The sequence below is a fragment of the Odontesthes bonariensis genome, chromosome 11 (genome assembly GCF_027942865.1).
Source record: "Odontesthes bonariensis isolate fOdoBon6 chromosome 11, fOdoBon6.hap1, whole genome shotgun sequence".
NCBI classification, from domain to species: domain Eukaryota; kingdom Metazoa; phylum Chordata; class Actinopteri; order Atheriniformes; family Atherinopsidae; genus Odontesthes; species Odontesthes bonariensis.
Genome location: NC_134516.1, coordinates 12,583,044 through 12,598,981, shown reverse-complemented (window position 1 = coordinate 12,598,981; position 15,938 = coordinate 12,583,044). Strand labels below are relative to the sequence as shown.

Genomic DNA, 15,938 nt, shown 5'->3' with positions numbered 1-15,938 from the left:
AACTGATTTTGGGGATCTGTGCTCAAACTCCTTTGACCAAATGAAAAGTCAGAAGACTTTACTTTTTGGCTCCTGTTTATGTGATAAAAGACTCACAGGTGAGAAAGTGGTAAATGAAATAAAAACTAAATGTAAACATAGAACTTGCTCACTATCGCAGTAAATGACTCTGTAGCTCCTTTGCACGAGACGTGAGGACAGTGAACTCACCATGTTCACCAGGGTCTGCAGGCCTGCCAGGCGCGTCATAAATAGCACGATGAGCATGAAGAAAGACTTCTCTATTGGCCGTGAGACCCGACACTCAACTGTTGGGACATGGATTGGTCCTCACACTGTAGATAACTAACATGGGGAGATTGCCCCACTAGAACAGAAAAGATGAGCAACAGGTGCATTAGCAATCAAATCCAATTCATTAAAATGAAAATGAGTCCAAGTCATACATACAAAGCCAATTCCAAGAGATTTTCCAGGCTAAGGAAAGCAACAGGTGTTCAATATACATATCCGGTCTTGAATAGTTCAAAATAAGTCGCTGTCTGTGGGATTGTATTTGTTTACTTGTACATCTCAGTATTCTTAATGTGAAGTTTAATGGAACAGCGCCCCCTGTTGGTTAAAAAAAAAACACTTACAGCACCTGGTATTCCCAGGCGGTCTCCCATCCAAGTACTAACCAGGCCCGACCCTGCTTAGCTTCCGAGATCGGACGAGATCGGGCGTGTTCAGGGTGGTATGGCCGTAAGCGAGGGACGCAGTCGCAAATGACGCTTTCATAGATGCACAAACAACATCTAGTATTGTGTTCTGACTTGTAAGCGACAATGTTACTGTTTCAAATAGACGCAATTTATGATGATTTCAACTAATTAAGCAGCTTCGCTCTCTCTGTGTGACGATGAACACAAAAGTACACACAGGGAACAGAAGACAGGACACTAAGCTATCTGAGAGTCCCATTTTCAGCTGCAGAGAAGAAACACATGAGAGAAGAACGTGTGCAGGATCAACATCAGCCTCTCAGGCCAATTATGTGTAAAACTGGAAGACACGTATCATTCCAGCAGCTATATAATAGATATTTGTCACAGTGTCCTTCGCTTACGGCCATACCACCCTGAACACGCCCGATCTCGTCCGATCTCGGAAGCTAAGCAGAGTCGGGCCTGGTTAGTACTTGGATGGGAGACCGCCTGGGAATACCAGGTGCTGTAAGCTTTTTCAATTCCCTCTACAACCTGCAGGGGGCGCTGCTGCTCAGTCAGTCAGAAACGTTCTCTTTTACTTTTCATTTAACAGTAGATCAGAACAACTTCCTCTCTCATACTGAGAACACACTAAATTAACACCTCCTGTCTGTGCTCAAGCCTTTCACGCTTGTCACTATCTTTGTCAAAAAACTGGATGCAGAGTTTACAAGGAGTTGCATTTTCAGTTACGTGGGTACTGAGTGATTGATGACATGTGACCTAATGTGCTTACAAATTTAATTAGTCATGATGGCTTTTGATCATACGAGCATCAAGTATCCAATCATTTAGTTTTCAAGCTAATTATGCATAATGTGTACTTTAGGCAGCAAAAGACTTAAGTCTTAATTTGGTATCATTTGTTAAGTGGAAGCTGTGGACAGGTTAGTTAGAAAACTCCTCCTTTAATTCATTGTGTATTAAAGGACATGTACGCTGAAGAGAAACTGATTTTGGGGATCTGTGCTCAAACTCTTTTGACCAAATGAAAAGTCAGAAGACTTTACTTTTTGGCTCCTGTTTATGTGATAAAAGACTCACAGGTGAGAAAGTGGTAAATGAAATAAAAACTAAATGTAAACATAGAACTTGCTCACTATCGCAGTAAATGACTCTGTAGCTCCTTTGCACGAGACGTGAGGACAGTGAACTCACCATGTTCACCAGGGTCTGCAGGCCTGCCAGGCGCGTCATAAATAGCACGATGAGCATGAAGAAAGACTTCTCTATTGGCCGTGAGACCCGACACTCAACTGTTGGGACATGGATTGGTCCTCACACTGTAGATAACTAACATGGGGAGATTGCCCCACTAGAACAGAAAAGATGAGCAACAGGTGCATTAGCAATCAAATCCAATTCATTAAAATGAAAATGAGTCCAAGTCATACATACAAAGCCAATTCCAAGAGATTTTCCAGGCTAAGGAAAGCAACAGGTGTTCAATATACATATCCGGTCTTGAATAGTTCAAAATAAGTCGCTGTCTGTGGGATTGTATTTGTTTACTTGTACATCTCAGTATTCTTAATGTGAAGTTTAATGGAACAGCGCCCCCTGTTGGTTAAAAAAAAAACACTTACAGCACCTGGTATTCCCAGGCGGTCTCCCATCCAAGTACTAACCAGGCCCGACCCTGCTTAGCTTCCGAGATCGGACGAGATCGGGCGTGTTCAGGGTGGTATGGCCGTAAGCGAGAGACGCAGTCGCAAATGACGCTTTCATAGATGCACAAACAACATCTAGTATTGTGTTCTGACTTGTAAGCGACAATGTTACTGTTTCAAATAGACGCAATTTATGATGATTTCAACTAATTAAGCAGCTTCGCTCTCTCTGTGTGACGATGAACACAAAAGTACACACAGGGAACAGAAGACAGGACACTAAGCTATCTGAGAGTCCCATTTTCAGCTGCAGAGAAGAAACACATGAGAGAAGAACGTGTGCAGGATCAACATCAGCCTCTCAGGCCAATTATGTGTAAAACTGGAAGACACGTATCATTCCAGCAGCTATATAATAGATATTTGTCACAGTGTCCTTCGCTTACGGCCATACCACCCTGAACACGCCCGATCTCGTCCGATCTCGGAAGCTAAGCAGGGTCGGGCCTGGTTAGTACTTGGATGGGAGACCGCCTGGGAATACCAGGTGCTGTAAGATTTTTCAATTCCCTCTACAACCTGCAGGGGGCGCTGCTGCTCAGTCAGTCAGAAACGTTCTCTTTTACTTTTCATTTAACAGTAGATCAGAACAACTTCCTCTCTCATACTGAGAACACACTAAATTAACACCTCCTGTCTGTGCTCAAGCCTTTCACGCTTGTCACTATCTTTGTCAAAAAACTGGATGCAGAGTTTACAAGGAGTTGCATTTTCAGTTACGTGGGTACTGAGTGATTGATGACATGTGACCTAATGTGCTTACAAACTTAATTAGTCATGATGGCTTTTGATCATACGAGCATCAAGTATCCAATCATTTAGTTTTCAAGCTAATTATGCATAATGTGTACTTTAGGCAGCAAAAGACTTAAGTCTTAATTTGGTATCATTTGTTAAGTGGAAGCTGTGGACAGGTTAGTTAGAAAACTCCTCCTTTAATTCATTGTGTATTAAAGGACATGTACGCTGAAGAGAAACTGATTTTGGGGATCTGTGCTCAAACTCTTTTGACCAAATGAAAAGTCAGAAGACTTTACTTTTTGGCTCCTGTTTATGTGATAAAAGACTCACAGGTGAGAAAGTGGTAAATGAAATAAAAACTAAATGTAAACATAGAACTTGCTCACTATCGCAGTAAATGACTCTGTAGCTCCTTTGCACGAGACGTGAGGACAGTGAACTCACCATGTTCACCAGGGTCTGCAGGCCTGCCAGGCGCGTCATAAATAGCACGATGAGCATGAAGAAAGACTTCTCTATTGGCCGTGAGACCCGACACTCAACTGTTGGGACATGGATTGGTCCTCACACTGTAGATAACTAACATGGGGAGATTGCCCCACTAGAACAGAAAAGATGAGCAACAGGTGCATTAGCAATCAAATCCAATTCATTAAAATGAAAATGAGTCCAAGTCATACATACAAAGCCAATTCCAAGAGATTTTCCAGGCTAAGGAAAGCAACAGGTGTTCAATATACATATCCGGTCTTGAATAGTTCAAAATAAGTCGCTGTCTGTGGGATTGTATTTGTTTACTTGTACATCTCAGTATTCTTAATGTGAAGTTTGATGGAACAGCGCCCCCTGTTGGTTAAAAAAAAAACACTTACAGCACCTGGTATTCCCAGGTGGTCTCCCATCCAAGTACTAACCAGGCCCTACCCTGCTTAGCTTCCGAGATCGGACGAGATCGGGTGTGTTCAGGGTGGTATGGCCGTAAGCGAGAGAAGCAGTGGCAAATGACGCTTTCATAGATGCACAAACAACATCTAGTATTGTGTTCTGACTTGTAAGCGACAATGTTACTGTTTCAAATAGACGCAATTTATGATGATTTCAACTAATTAAGCAGCTTCGCTCTCTCTGTGTGACGATGAACACAAAAGTACACACAGGGAACAGAAGACAGGACACTAAGCTATCTGAGAGTCCCATTTTCAGCTGCAGAGAAGAAACACATGAGAGAAGAACGTGTGCAGGATCAACATCAGCCTCTCAGGCCAATTATGTGTAAAACTGGAAGACACGTATCATTCCAGCAGCTATATAATAGATATTTGTCACAGTGTCCTTCACTTACGGCCATACCACCCTGAACACGCCCGATCTCGTCCGATCTCGGAAGCTAAGCAGGGTCGGGCCTGGTTAGTACTTGGATGGGAGACCGCCTGGGAATACCAGGTGCTGTAAGCTTTTTCAATTCCCTCTACAACCTGCAGGGGGCGCTGCTGCTCAGTCAGTCAGAAACGTTCTCTTTTACTTTTCATTTAACAGTAGATCAGAACAACTTCCTCTCTCATACTGAGAACACACTAAATTAACACCTCCTGTCTGTGCTCAAGCCTTTCACGCTTGTCACTATCTTTGTCAAAAAACTGGATGCAGAGTTTACAAGGAGTTGCATTTTCAGTTACGTGGGTACTGAGTGATTGATGACATGTGACCTAATGTGCTTACAAACTTAATTAGTCATGATGGCTTTTGATCATACGAGCATCAAGTATCCAATCATTTAGTTTTCAAGCTAATTATGCATAATGTGTACTTTAGGCAGCAAAAGACTTAAGTCTTAATTTGGTATCATTTGTTAAGTGGAAGCTGTGGACAGGTTAGTTAGAAAACTCCTCCTTTAATTCGTTGTGTATTAAAGGACATGTACGCTGAAGAGAAACTGATTTTGGGGATCTGTGCTCAAACTCTTTTGACCAAATGAAAAGTCAGAAGACTTTACTTTTTGGCTCCTGTTTATGTGATAAAAGACTCACAGGTGAGAAAGTGGTAAATGAAATAAAAACTAAATGTAAACATAGAACTTGCTCACTATCGCAGTAAATGACTCTGTAGCTCCTTTGCACGAGACGTGAGGACAGTGAACTCACCATGTTCACCAGGGTCTGCAGGCCTGCCAGGCGCGTCATAAATAGCACGATGAGCATGAAGAAAGACTTCTCTATTGGCCGTGAGACCCGACACTCAACTGTTGGGACATGGATTGGTCCTCACACTGTAGATAACTAACATGGGGAGATTGCCCCACTAGAACAGAAAAGATGAGCAACAGGTGCATTAGCAATCAAATCCAATTCATTAAAATGAAAATGAGTCCAAGTCATACATACAAAGCCAATTCCAAGAGATTTTCCAGGCTAAGGAAAGCAACAGGTGTTCAATATACATATCCGGTCTTGAATAGTTCAAAATAAGTCGCTGTCTGTGGGATTGTATTTGTTTACTTGTACATCTCAGTATTCTTAATGTGAAGTTTGATGGAACAGCGCCCCCTGTTGGTTAAAAAAAAACACTTACAGCACCTGGTATTCCCAGGCGGTCTCCCATCCAAGTACTAACCAGGCCCGACCCTGCTTAGCTTCCGCGATCGGACGAGATCGGGCGTGTTCAGGGTGGTATGGCTGTAAGCGAGAGAAGCTGTCGCAAATGACGCTTTCATAGATGCACAAACAACATCTAGTATTGTGTTCTGACTTGTAAGCGACAATGTTACTGTTTCAAATAGACGCAATTTATGATGATTTCAACTAATTAAGCAGCTTCGCTCTCTCTGTGTGACGATGAACACAAAAGTACACACAGGGAACAGAAGACAGGACACTAAGCTATCTGAGAGTCCCATTTTCAGCTGCAGAGAAGAAACACATGAGAGAAGAACGTGTGCAGGATCAACATCAGCCTCTCAGGCCAATTATGTGCAAAACTGGAAGACACGTATCATTCCAGCAGCTATATAATAGATATTTGTCACAGTGTCCTTCGCTTACGGCCATACCACCCTGAACACGCCCGATCTCGTCCGATCTCGGAAGCTAAGCAGGGTCGGGCCTGGTTAGTACTTGGATGGGAGACCGCCTGGGAATGGCTCATGACCCCCCCAAGTACATATTGCTCAACCCTGGGATCGATCGAAAATGATCAAAACGGATGGTGCCATCTGGTGGTCAAAATCCTGAAGTGTTATTTACGGAAATTGTTATGTACAAAGCCTGATTTCCTTTCTAATTTCTTGAATTTCCCCATGGGGATCAATAAAGTATCTATCTATCTATCTATTGAAATCCACTAGTCTGCTGAATGTTTTGTGTATTATTTTCATAGTTTCAGTTGATGAGATTCATATAGTCAAGTGGAAACGTGTGTAACTGTTACATTTTTGGGCTGAATTAAGAAAGGGTGTAATGTATCAGTGAATTGATGTGTTATCTTACACTATCCCAACCCTTCTGAAACCCAAGCATACAGAGACTCCAAAATACTTGAAATACTTTTACAACTTTTAATTTTCATCCAGAATGTGTTTCATTTAAAAGGCAATGCATGAAAACACAAGTATACAAGATCTGTTTGGTTTAAAGCTCGCTCACCACGACAAGGTACAGATCTACGAGCGAGAACACGAGACAAGACGAGAGACAAACATGTACTACCATTTGCAATCATTTAGTTAAACATGGAGCTGACAGACATACAAACATCACAAAGACATGAAGCTGACAAAGACAAACAAACAACACGCATGACAAAAACACAGATTATCTGAACATGAACAACCACTAAAGGGTATGTAAACTAATTGTGTTAGATCAGAACTGATTACGGTTAAAATGATTGAGGTTAGATTGGCCTTGATACTGAACATAACCCAGAACATGTTTGTATAAAAAGATAATAAAGTGCATTTTAACAGCAACATAAATAAAAAAACAAACACAAGAACTGTAAAGTGCATTATTTGTAACTTTTGAACTATATAAATAATAGATTATACTTTGAAACACAAACACACACGCACACACACACACACACACACACACAAACAAAGTTATTTACACAATTATTTACAGTTATTTACACAGTTCCCCTCTTTTCCAACTCTGCATCCACCACACATTTAAAGTGTATGAAGCTGTCGTACACCACACTGTCAAACCCAGAGGTGGTGGATTTCCTAGTGGTTGGACAGTAGGAAAAAATTTTCTGGGTGCTTCCAGCCACTTTGTCCTTGGGAGGTGTGTACCTCTTCCGCTGTCCACCACAATTAGGCACGTGGCAAGCCCCACATGGCCGCAAGGACTTGTTCGGCATGAGTGCCGAGACTGTTGGTGCAGGAGGTACAAAGCTCTGGCTGCACGATGGCCCACGAAACAGGACGGAGGGAGCCTGTGGCTGTGAGGGGAGAACCAGCAGTATGGGTGCTGCCGACACAGGGGGTGGTCCATAGGTGGATGCAGCAGGCTTTGGCTGGAGGTGGGTGGATGCAGCAGGCCCTGGCAGAATGGGGGTGGGCGCAGCAGGCTTTGGACGAGTGGAGGAGGACGACGCTGTGGGCTGAACGGGCCGTCTCACAGAAGGCACAGGCTCTGGCTCTTCAACAAATATTCTGGAAATATAAAATACACATGTAATGAGTATCGATATGACGTATGTGCTATTTGCTTTCCACAGCCAACAGGTGAAACAAAGTGCTTATGATCTGGTACAGTAAAAAGTGAATAAATGAGTAAAACTAAAAGCAGATGAGGGCTTAAATACATTTTTAGAGACCCTACAGCCCTCATAAAAGTAGTAACCAAAAACAGCCCATTCATTCATCACTTTGTTTTTAGCATACAAATCGTTGACATGTTTACACTTCTAAAGCATATTTCCACATCGAATTTCAAATCCAAATTGTTGTAACACCATCTCTATGGTCTTAAGAAGCGAGGTAGAGTGTCTGATCACGTTTTTAAAGTATTTCCAGGGATCGTCAGGTTACATTACAGTGGCGATTGGTAGGTCATTCATTTTCACAGCAGCATGCTAATCGTTTTTGCCAGTTTTAAGAGAATCATTCAACACAGCAAAAGTGACATCTAGCTGGCTAAATGCACCACCGATTTACCAACAGAAAGAGCTAAGAATGAAGAATATTGAACTTAGTTGAGAGAAACGGGAGCGTCAAATGTGTACTGTAGTGTAGGCTATCGCTGGATTCGCCGGTTCAGCTGTTAACAGTCGCGTTAATCTGCCGGTTTTCATAGAAACATTCAACACAGCAAAAGTGACACCTAGCTGGCTAAATGCACCACCAAATTACCAACAGAAAGAGCTAAGAATGAAGAAAATTGAACTTACCTGAGGGAAACGAGAAAGTCAAATGTGTATCGCTAGATTTGACAGTAACCGGCGACCGCCATCTTGGTTTGAAATGCAGACGACCCAAGTGTGACGTCACACACGTGCGTGAGCCTGCGTGAGCCTGATCGCTCAATGATTGGTCTGTTGAGCGCTCAGCTCTGCTCAGCATTGCTCAACCATTGGCTGATCGCTGCTCAGCTCTGCTCAGCATTGCTCAACCATTGGACGGCTGACGATCGCTTTAGTACTTGGAGGAGAATTCGCCTGGGAATACCAGGTGCTGTAAGCTTTTTCAATTCCCTCTACAACCTGCAGGGGGCGCTGCTGCTCAGTCAGTCAGAAACGTTCTCTTTTACTTTTCATTTAACAGTAGATCAGAACAACTTCCTCTCTCATACTGAGAACACACTAAATTAACACCTCCTGTCTGTGCTCAAGCCTTTCACGAAAGGTCAGCTGGTCATCGTTTTTGGGAAGTACGCCGGTCAGACCTTCAGGTGGCTTATTGAAAACAATGTCGGTCTCCCATCCAAGTACTAACCAGGCCCGACCCTGCTTAGCTTCCGAGATCGGGCGTGTTCAGGGTGGTATGGCCGTAAGCGAGAGAAGCAGTCGCAAATGACGCTTTCATAGATGCACAAACAACATCTATTATTGTGTTCTGACTTGTAAGCGACAATGTTACTGTTTCAAATAGACGCAATTTATGATGATTTCAACTAATTAAGCAGCTTCGCTCTCTCTGTGTGACGATGAACACAAAAGTACACACAGGGAACAGAAGACAGGACACTAAGCTATCTGAGAGTCCCATTTTCAGCTGCAGAGAAGAAACACATGAGAGAAGAACGTGTGCAGGATCAACATCAGCCTCTCAGGCCAATTATGTGTAAAACTGGAAGACACGTATCATTCCAGCAGCTATATAATAGATATTTGTCACAGTGTCCTTCGCTTACGGCCATACCACCCTGAACACGCCCGATCTCGTCCGATCTCGGAAGCTAAGCAGGGTCGGGCCTGGTTAGTACTTGGATGGGAGACCGCCTGGGAATACCAGGTGATGTAAGCTTTTTCAATTCCCTCTACAACCTGCAGGGGGCGCTGCTGCTCAGTCAGTCAGAAACGTTCTCTTTTACTTTTCATTTAACAGTAGATCAGAACAACTTCCTCTCTCATACTGAGAACACACTAAATTAACACCTCCTGTCTGTGCTCAAGCCTTTCACGCTTGTCACTATCTTTGTCAAAAAACTGGATGCAGAGTTTACAAGGAGTTGCATTTTCAGTTACGTGGGTACTGAGTGATTGATGACATGTGACCTAATGTGCTTACAAACTTAATTAGTCATGATGGCTTTTGATCATACGAGCATCAAGTATCCAATCATTTAGTTTTCAAGCTAATTATGCATAATGTGTACTTTAGGCAGCAAAAGACTTAAGTCTTAATTTGGTATCATTTGTTAAGTGGAAGCTGTGGACAGGTTAGTTAGAAAACTCCTCCTTTAATTCATTGTGTATTAAAGGACATGTACGCTGAAGAGAAACTGATTTTGGGGATCTGTGCTCAAATTCTTTTGACCAAATGAAAAGTCAGAAGACTTTACTTTTTGGCTCCTGTTTATGTGATAAAAGACTCACAGGTGAGAAAGTGGTAAATGAAATAAAAACTAAATGTAAACATAGAACTTGCTCACTATCGCAGTAAATGACTCTGTAGCTCCTTTGCACGAGACGTGAGGACAGTGAACTCACCATGTTCACCAGGGTCTGCAGGCCTGCCAGGCGCGTCATAAATAGCACGATGAGCATGAAGAAAGACTTCTCTATTGGCCGTGAGACCCGACACTCAACTGTTGGGACATGGATTGGTCCTCACACTGTAGATAACTAACATGGGGAGATTGCCCCACTAGAACAGAAAAGATGAGCAACAGGTGCATTAGCAATCAAATCCAATTCATTAAAATGAAAATGAGTCCAAGTCATACATACAAAGCCAATTCCAAGAGATTTTCCAGGCTAAGGAAAGCAACAGGTGTTCAATATACATATCCGGTCTTGAATAGTTCAAAATAAGTCGCTGTCTGTGGGATTGTATTTGTTTACTTGTACATCTCAGTATTCTTAATGTGAAGTTTGATGGAACAGCGCCCCCTGTTGGTTAAAAAAAAAAAGCACTTACAGCACCTGGTATTCCCAGGCGGTCTCCCATCCAAGTACTAACCAGGCCCGACCCTGCTTAGCTTCCGAGATCGGACGAGATCGGGCGTGTTCAGGGTGGTATGGCCGTAAGCGAGAGAAGCAGTCGCAAATGACGCTTTCATAGATGCACAAACAACATCTAGTATTGTGTTCTGACTTGTAAGCGACAATGTTACTGTTTCAAATAGACGCAATTTATCATGATTTCAACTAATTAAGCAGCTTCGCTCTCTCTGTGTGACGATGAACACAAAAGTACACACAGGGAACAGAAGACAGGACACTAAGCTATCTGAGAGTCCCATTTTCAGCTGCAGAGAAGAAACACATGAGAGAAGAACGTGTGCAGGATCAACATCAGCCTCTCAGGCCAATTATGTGTAAAACTGGAAGACACGTATCATTCCAGCAGCTATATAATAGATATTTGTCACAGTGTCCTTTGCTTACGGCCATACCACCCTGAACACGCCCGATCTCGTCCGATCTCGGAAGCTAAGCAGGGTCGGGCCTGGTTAGTACTTGGATGGGAGACCGCCTGGGAATACCAGGTGAAGTAAGCTTTTTCAATTCCCTCTACAACCTGCAGGGGGCGCTGCTGCTCAGTCAGTCAGAAACGTTCTCTTTTACTTTTCATTTAACAGTAGATCAGAACAACTTCCTCTCTCATACTGAGAACACACTAAATTAACACCTCCTGTCTGTGCTCAAGCCTTTCACGCTTGTCACTATCTTTGTCAAAAAACTGGATGCAGAGTTTACAAGGAGTTGCATTTTCAGTTACGTGGGTACTGAGTGATTGATGACATGTGACCTAATGTGCTTACAAACTTAATTAGTCATGATGGCTTTTGATCATACGAGCATCAAGTATCCAATCATTTAGTTTTCAAGCTAATTATGCATAATGTGTACTTTAGGCAGCAAAAGACTTAAGTCTTAATTTGGTATCATTTGTTAAGTGGAAGCTGTGGACAGGTTAGTTAGAAAACTCCTCCTTTAATTCATTGTGTATTAAAGGACATGTACGCTGAAGAGAAACTGATTTTGGGGATCTGTGCTCAAACTCCTTTGACCAAATGAAAAGTCAGAAGACTTTACTTTTTGGCTCCTGTTTATGTGATAAAAGACTCACAGGTGAGAAAGTGGTAAATGAAATAAAAACTAAATGTAAACATAGAACTTGCTCACTATCGCAGTAAATGACTCTGTAGCTCCTTTGCACGAGACGTGAGGACAGTGAACTCACCATGTTCACCAGGGTCTGCAGGCCTGCCAGGCGCGTCATAAATAGCACGATGAGCATGAAGAAAGACTTCTCTATTGGCCGTGAGACCCGACACTCAACTGTTGGGACATGGATTGGTCCTCACACTGTAGATAACTAACATGGGGAGATTGCCCCACTAGAACAGAAAAGATGAGCAACAGGTGCATTAGCAATCAAATCCAATTCATTAAAATGAAAATGAGTCCAAGTCATACATACAAAGCCAATTCCAAGAGATTTTCCAGGCTAAGGAAAGCAACAGGTGTTCAATATACATATCCGGTCTTGAATAGTTCAAAATAAGTCGCTGTCTGTGGGATTGTATTTGTTTACTTGTACATCTCAGTATTCTTAATGTGAAGTTTGATGGAACAGCGCCCCCTGTTGGTTAAAAAAAAAAAGCACTTACAGCACCTGGTATTCCCAGGCGGTCTCCCATCCAAGTACTAACCAGGCCCGACCCTGCTTAGCTTCCGAGATCGGACGAGATCGGGCGTGTTCAGGGTGGTATGGCCGTAAGCGAGAGAAGCAGTCGCAAATGACGCTTTCATAGATGCACAAACAACATCTAGTATTGTGTTCTGACTTGTAAGCGACAATGTTACTGTTTCAAATAGACGCAATTTATCATGATTTCAACTAATTAAGCAGCTTCGCTCTCTCTGTGTGACGATGAACACAAAAGTACACACAGGGAACAGAAGACAGGACACTAAGCTATCTGAGAGTCCCATTTTCAGCTGCAGAGAAGAAACACATGAGAGAAGAACGTGTGCAGGATCAACATCAGCCTCTCAGGCCAATTATGTGTAAAACTGGAAGACACGTATCATTCCAGCAGCTATATAATAGATATTTGTCACAGTGTCCTTTGCTTACGGCCATACCACCCTGAACACGCCCGATCTCGTCCGATCTCGGAAGCTAAGCAGGGTCGGGCCTGGTTAGTACTTGGATGGGAGACCGCCTGGGAATACCAGGTGAAGTAAGCTTTTTCAATTCCCTCTACAACCTGCAGGGGGCGCTGCTGCTCAGTCAGTCAGAAACGTTCTCTTTTACTTTTCATTTAACAGTAGATCAGAACAACTTCCTCTCTCATACTGAGAACACACTAAATTAACACCTCCTGTCTGTGCTCAAGCCTTTCACGCTTGTCACTATCTTTGTCAAAAAACTGGATGCAGAGTTTACAAGGAGTTGCATTTTCAGTTACGTGGGTACTGAGTGATTGATGACATGTGACCTAATGTGCTTACAAACTTAATTAGTCATGATGGCTTTTGATCATACGAGCATCAAGTATCCAATCATTTAGTTTTCAAGCTAATTATGCATAATGTGTACTTTAGGCAGCAAAAGACTTAAGTCTTAATTTGGTATCATTTGTTAAGTGGAAGCTGTGGACAGGTTAGTTAGAAAACTCCTCCTTTAATTCATTGTGTATTAAAGGACATGTACGCTGAAGAGAAACTGATTTTGGGGATCTGTGCTCAAACTCCTTTGACCAAATGAAAAGTCAGAAGACTTTACTTTTTGGCTCCTGTTTATGTGATAAAAGACTCACAGGTGAGAAAGTGGTAAATGAAATAAAAACTAAATGTAAACATAGAACTTGCTCACTATCGCAGTAAATGACTCTGTAGCTCCTTTGCACGAGACGTGAGGACAGTGAACTCACCATGTTCACCAGGGTCTGCAGGCCTGCCAGGCGCGTCATAAATAGCACGATGAGCATGAAGAAAGACTTCTCTATTGGCCGTGAGACCCGACACTCAACTGTTGGGACATGGATTGGTCCTCACACTGTAGATAACTAACATGGGGAGATTGCCCCACTAGAACAGAAAAGATGAGCAACAGGTGCATTAGCAATCAAATCCAATTCATTAAAATGAAAATGAGTCCAAGTCATACATACAAAGCCAATTCCAAGAGATTTTCCAGGCTAAGGAAAGCAACAGGTGTTCAATATACATATCCGGTCTTGAATAGTTCAAAATAAGTCGCTGTCTGTGGGATTGTATTTGTTTACTTGTACATCTCAGTATTCTTAATGTGAAGTTTGATGGAACAGCGCCCCCTGTTGGTTAAAAAAACACTTACAGCACCTGGTATTCCCAGGCGGTCTCCCATCCAAGTACTAACCAGGCCCGACCCTGCTTAGCTTCCGAGATCGGACGAGATCGGGCGTGTTCAGGGCGGTATGGCCGTAAGCGAGAGAAGCAGTCGCAAATGACGCTTTCATAGATGCACAAACAACATCTATTATTGTGTTGTGACTTGTAAGCGACAATGTTACTGTTTCAAATAGACGCAATTTATGATGATTTCAACTAATTAAGCAGCTTCGCTCTCTCTGTGTGACGATGAACACAAAAGTACACACAGGGAACAGAAGACAGGACACTAAGCTATCTGAGAGTCCCATTTTCAGCTGCAGAGAAGAAACACATGAGAGAAGAACGTGTGCAGGATCAACATCAGCCTCTCAGGCCAATTATGTGTAAAACTGGAAGACACGTATCATTCCAGCAGCTATATAATAGATATTTGTCACAGTGTCCTTCGCTTACGGCCATACCACCCTGAACACGCCCGATCTCGTCCGATCTCGGAAGCTAAGCAGGGTCGGGCCTGGTTAGTACTTGGATGGGAGACCGCCTGGGAATGGCTCATGACGCCCCCAAGTCCCTATTGCTCAACCTGGGATCGATCAAAAAAGGATCAAAAAGAAGGATGCCCCTGGTGTTCACTGGCCTGAACTTTTATTTACAGAGATGTCACGCATGAGGCCTGGATGATTGAAATCCACTTGGCTGCTGAATATTGTTTGTATTATTTGCAGTTTGAGTTTATGTAGACTGATGAGATTATGTAATTACTGTGTCAGTGTATAATTTGCATACATTTCAGATGTAGACATCTGAAAATGTTGATAAAGTCAGGTTAAAGATTGTTGCTATAAAAAGTTTTCTTTGTGAGGAACAAGCCTTCGAGGTTTCATGTAGATATTTGATACTTAAATTTTCTATCCTATTTACCTGTAGTACATTGCCTATATTATTAGGCTTATGCCTATGTTCTTGTGGTAATTAGGAGGCTTCAAACCCATTTTTGAGCCTGGCATTCAGCATACAACCTTGAATACCCCTTCAAATGTTGTACAGCTCATTTTCTGAAATCCTGCTATTGGGGGAAAGTGAAAACTTGCAGTAACATCTTTTTTCAGCAACAGAGATATGCAAACACCAGCCAATAAGTGTACAAACAATTCATTTTATTAATGGCAGTAACATGTTGCACAGAGTCAGATAAAGCACCTGATGTTTTTCTGCTCACAATATAAACAAAAATACATATATTCTCATCCAACAAATGTGCAATAGTGCAAGAAAATATTCTTATTTGTAGTATTATTATATCACATTCTATTCTATTGGAAGGCCATCATTTCCTCGTCTGAACATCTGGCGTACAACTCTTTTATTGCCACTCCTGAAAGCCTGGACTAAGAGCATCATGTCGTCCTTGTTGTAGGCCAGCGCTGCACCTGCCAAGGCACTCATGGACGCCCCATACTTGGAATGGCTCTGTTGGATCACAGCAGGATCCCAGCGGTGCTGCCAGTGGCACACAGCACCCTTCTGCACCCAGTGTCTGAACAGAGTCTCCAGGAAGGAGGAACCGCTGTCACTGAAATGATATCAAGATTTTATACAGCATGTGTTCCTTGTAAAAAGATGTGATTTAATGTTAACGGTTTCATCTGTCAGTTAAATTGTTGATTTCATTATCAGTTATTTGGAATTATTCTTAAACTTACCGACAACAGTTGTTGTCTGCATATATGACCTTTGGTGACGGAGCGTTTGCACGTTGGAAGCGGGCAATCAGACCGCTCGCCAT

At 42.6% G+C, this 15,938-nt stretch overlaps 13 non-coding genes and 2 pseudogenes across 13 annotated transcripts; 8 read left to right on the top strand and 7 right to left on the bottom strand.

Annotated features, from left to right (window-relative positions):
• Window positions 1-631: 631 nt before the first annotated feature.
• Window positions 632-750, bottom strand: LOC142392665 (5S ribosomal RNA). The gene has a single exon (XR_012771304.1). It is a non-coding gene; the product is annotated as a 5S ribosomal RNA (ribosomal RNA).
• Window positions 751-1,102: 352 nt separating this feature from the next.
• On the top strand, window positions 1,103-1,221 carry LOC142393341 (5S ribosomal RNA). The gene has a single exon (XR_012771950.1). It is a non-coding gene; the product is annotated as a 5S ribosomal RNA (ribosomal RNA).
• A 1,107-nt stretch (window positions 1,222-2,328) lies between these two features.
• On the bottom strand, window positions 2,329-2,447 carry LOC142392652 (5S ribosomal RNA). Its single transcript, XR_012771293.1, has one exon. It is a non-coding gene; the product is annotated as a 5S ribosomal RNA (ribosomal RNA).
• Window positions 2,448-2,799: 352 nt separating this feature from the next.
• Window positions 2,800-2,918, top strand: LOC142393247 (5S ribosomal RNA). The gene has a single exon (XR_012771860.1). It is a non-coding gene; the product is annotated as a 5S ribosomal RNA (ribosomal RNA).
• A 1,107-nt stretch (window positions 2,919-4,025) lies between these two features.
• Window positions 4,026-4,144, bottom strand: LOC142392359 (5S ribosomal RNA). The gene has a single exon (XR_012771015.1). It is a non-coding gene; the product is annotated as a 5S ribosomal RNA (ribosomal RNA).
• Window positions 4,145-4,496: 352 nt separating this feature from the next.
• Window positions 4,497-4,615, top strand: LOC142392525 (5S ribosomal RNA). The gene has a single exon (XR_012771171.1). It is a non-coding gene; the product is annotated as a 5S ribosomal RNA (ribosomal RNA).
• A 1,106-nt stretch (window positions 4,616-5,721) lies between these two features.
• Window positions 5,722-5,840, bottom strand: LOC142392619 (5S ribosomal RNA). Its single transcript, XR_012771261.1, has one exon. It is a non-coding gene; the product is annotated as a 5S ribosomal RNA (ribosomal RNA).
• A 352-nt stretch (window positions 5,841-6,192) lies between these two features.
• LOC142393730 (5S ribosomal RNA) lies at window positions 6,193-6,315 on the top strand (annotated as a pseudogene).
• Window positions 6,316-9,507: 3,192 nt separating this feature from the next.
• On the top strand, window positions 9,508-9,626 carry LOC142393479 (5S ribosomal RNA). The gene has a single exon (XR_012772080.1). It is a non-coding gene; the product is annotated as a 5S ribosomal RNA (ribosomal RNA).
• A 1,109-nt stretch (window positions 9,627-10,735) lies between these two features.
• LOC142392641 (5S ribosomal RNA) lies at window positions 10,736-10,854 on the bottom strand. Its single transcript, XR_012771282.1, has one exon. It is a non-coding gene; the product is annotated as a 5S ribosomal RNA (ribosomal RNA).
• Window positions 10,855-11,206: 352 nt separating this feature from the next.
• Window positions 11,207-11,325, top strand: LOC142392451 (5S ribosomal RNA). Its single transcript, XR_012771102.1, has one exon. It is a non-coding gene; the product is annotated as a 5S ribosomal RNA (ribosomal RNA).
• A 1,109-nt stretch (window positions 11,326-12,434) lies between these two features.
• On the bottom strand, window positions 12,435-12,553 carry LOC142392629 (5S ribosomal RNA). The gene has a single exon (XR_012771271.1). It is a non-coding gene; the product is annotated as a 5S ribosomal RNA (ribosomal RNA).
• Window positions 12,554-12,905: 352 nt separating this feature from the next.
• LOC142392450 (5S ribosomal RNA) lies at window positions 12,906-13,024 on the top strand. Its single transcript, XR_012771101.1, has one exon. It is a non-coding gene; the product is annotated as a 5S ribosomal RNA (ribosomal RNA).
• A 1,104-nt stretch (window positions 13,025-14,128) lies between these two features.
• LOC142393353 (5S ribosomal RNA) lies at window positions 14,129-14,247 on the bottom strand. The gene has a single exon (XR_012771961.1). It is a non-coding gene; the product is annotated as a 5S ribosomal RNA (ribosomal RNA).
• Window positions 14,248-14,599: 352 nt separating this feature from the next.
• LOC142393718 (5S ribosomal RNA) lies at window positions 14,600-14,722 on the top strand (annotated as a pseudogene).
• Window positions 14,723-15,938: the final 1,216 nt, after the last annotated feature.